The sequence below is a fragment of the Aegilops tauschii genome, chromosome 4 (assembly GCF_002575655.3).
Source record: "Aegilops tauschii subsp. strangulata cultivar AL8/78 chromosome 4, Aet v6.0, whole genome shotgun sequence".
Lineage (NCBI taxonomy): Eukaryota > Viridiplantae > Streptophyta > Magnoliopsida > Poales > Poaceae > Aegilops > Aegilops tauschii.
Genome location: NC_053038.3, coordinates 1602774 through 1606277, shown reverse-complemented (window position 1 = coordinate 1606277; position 3504 = coordinate 1602774).

Genomic DNA, 3504 nt, shown 5'->3' with positions numbered 1-3504 from the left:
TATATACGTAGGAGTCACATAATTTTTAGCAGTTTGTCATAACCTTTTGATTTACTACTTTGAATTTTCTCCTCCTTTGAAACTCAGAAATCATTTAAATAGGACATTAGACACATTATAATTGCATTTCCATCATTTCATTCTTCGAAAGTCGTCTCGACGGCCATGTGGAAGTCATAGAACAGCTTATCCACATAAATTATTCATGTTTAGCACCTTTACATAAACTTTTGATCTGTTGCCGATGATTTTTTATTGGCTAAACAAAAAAGTACTTAAATAGCATCATTGAGACATTCCACCAGCATTGCTTCCTTTGAAGCTTCGGAAGTAGTATGTTCGGCCATATGGATCTCGTATAACAACTTATAACTAGTAATCATATAATTTCGTCACCAATTTTGTTACCTTTTGATCCTTCACTATAGATTTTCACTCTGTTTAAAGCTGAAAACTTATTAATTAAGCGTTATTGACATATTCCAAAATCGTTTCCACCATTTCAAGCTTCGAGGTTAGTCCATGCATCTATATGCACCTCAGATAGCAAATTACCTATAGAAATCTGATAGTTTGATACATTTTCAACCGTTTTGATCCATCATGGTAGATTTTTTATTTTTGCGAAACTGAAAACTTGTTTAAGTTGCATTATCAACAAGTGATAGAAGCCTTTGTTCGTTTCTTGTTTCGAAGTTGTCTTTGCCGCCATTTGAAAATCCTACAACAACTTATATATGTAGGAGTCACATAATTTTTAGCTGTTTTTCATAACCTTTTCATTTATTACTTTGAATTTTCTCCTCCTTTGAAACTCAGAAATCTTTTAAATAGGACATTAGACACATTATAATTGCAATTTCATCATTTCATTCTTCGAGAGTCGTCTCGACGGCCATGTGGAAGTCATAGAACAGCTTATCCACATAAATTATTCATGTTTAGCACCTTTACATAAACTTTTGATCTGTTGCCGATGATTTTTTATTGGCTAAACAAAAAAACTTACTTAAACAGCATCATTGAGACATTCCACCAGCATTTCTTCCTTTGAAGCTTCGGAAGTAGTACGTTCGACCATATGGATCACGTATAACAACTTATAACTAGTAATCATATAATTTCGTCACCAATTTTGTTACCTTTTGATCCTTCACTATAGATTTTCACTTTGTTTAAAGCTGAAAACTTATTAATTAAGCATCATTGACATATCCAAAATCGTTTCCACCATTTCAAGCTTCGAGGTTAGTCCATGCATCTATATGCTCCTCAGATAGCAAATTACCTATAGAAATCTGATAGTTTGATACATTTTTAACCGTTTTGATCCATCATGGTAGATTTTTTATTTTTGCGAAACTGAAAACTTGTTTAAATTGTATTATCAATAAGTGATAGAAGCCCTTGTTCGTTTCTTGTTTCGAAGTTGTCTTTGCCGCCATTTGAAAATCATACAACAACTTATATATGTAGGAGTCACATAATTTTTAGCAGTTTTTCATAACCTTTTGATTTATTACTTTGAATTTTCTCCTCCTTTGAAACTCAGAAATCATTTAAATAGGACATTAGACACATTATAATTGCATTTCCATCATTTCATTCTTCGAGAGTCGTCTCGACGGCCATGTGGAAGTCATAGAACAGCTTATCCACATAAATTATTCAAGTTTAGCACCTTTACATAAACTTTTGATCTGTTGCCGATGATTTTTTATTGGCTAAACAAAAAACTTACTTAAATAGCATCATTGAGACATTCCACCAGCATTGCTTCCTTTCAAACTTCGGAAGTAGTATGTTCGGCCATATGGATCTCGTATAACAACTTATAACTAGTAATCATATAATTTCGTCACTAATTTTGTTGCCTTTTGATCCTTCACTATAGATTTTCACTTTGTTTAAAGCTGAAAACTTATTAATTAAGCGTCATTGACATATTCCAAAATCGTTTCCACCATTTCAAGCTTCGAGGTTAGTCCATGCATCTATATGCAGCTCAGATAGCAAATTACCTATAGAAATCTGATAGTTTGATACATTTTTAACCGTTTTGATCCATCATGGTAGATTTTTTATTTTTGCGAAACTGAAAACTTGTTTAAATTGCATTATCAACAAGTGATAGAAGCCTTTGTTCGTTTCTTGTTTCGAAGTTGTCTTTGCCGCCATTTGAAAATCCTACAACAACTTATATATGTAGGAGTCACATAATTTTTAGCAGTTTGTCATAACCTTTTGATTTATTACTTTGAATTTTCTCCTCCTTTGAAACTCAGAAATCATTTAAATAGCACATTAGACACATTATAATTGCATTTCCATCATTTCATTCTTCGACAGTCGTCTCGACGGACATGTGGAAGTCATAGAACAGCTTATCCACATAAATTATTCATGTTTAGCACCTTTACATAAACTTTTGATCCGTTACAAATGATTTTTTATTTGCTAAACAAAAAACTTACTTAAATAGCATCATTTAGACATTCCACCAGCATTTCTTCCTTTGAAGCTTCGGAAGTAGTATGTTCGACCATATTCATCACCAATTTTGTTACGTTTGGATCCATGACTATAGATTTTCACTTTGTTTAAAACTGAAAACTTATTAATTAAGCGTCATTAACATATTCCAAAATCGTTTCCACCATTTCATGCTTCGAGGTTATTCCATGCATCTATATGCACCTCAGATAGCAAATTACCTATAGAAATCTGATAGTTTGATAAATTTTTAACCGTTTTGATCAATCATGGTAGATTTTTTATTTTTGCGAAACTGAAAACTTGTTTAAATTGCATTATCAATAAGTGATAGAAGCCCTTGTTCGTTTCTTGTTTCGAAGTTGTCTTTGCCGCCATTTGAAAATCATACAACAACTTATATATGTAGGAGTCACATAATTTTTAGCAGTTTTTCATAACCTTTTGATTTATTACTTTGAATTTTCTCCTCCTTTGAAACTCAGAAATCATTTAAATAGGACATTACACACATTATAATTGCATTTCCATCATTTCATTCTTCGAGAGTCGTCTCGACGGCCATGTGGAAGTCATAGAACAGCTTATCCACATAAATTATTCATGTTTAGCACCTTTACGTAAACTTTTGATCTGTTGCCAATGATTTTTTATTGGCTAAACAAAAAACTTACTTAAATAGCATCATTGAGACATTCCACCAGCATTGCTTCCTTTGAAGCTTCGGAAGTAGTATGTTCGGCCATATGGATCTCGTATAACAACTTATAACTAGTAATCATATAATTTCGTCACCAATTTTGTTACCTTTTGATCCTTCACTATAGATTTTCACTTTGTTTAAAGCTGAAAACTTATTAATTAAGCGTCATTGACATATTCCAAAATCGTTTCCACCATTTCAAGCTTCGAGGTTAGTCCATGCATCTATATGCACCTCAGATAGCAAATTACCTATAGAAATCTGATAGTTTGATACATTTTCAACCGTTTTGATCCATCATGGTAGAT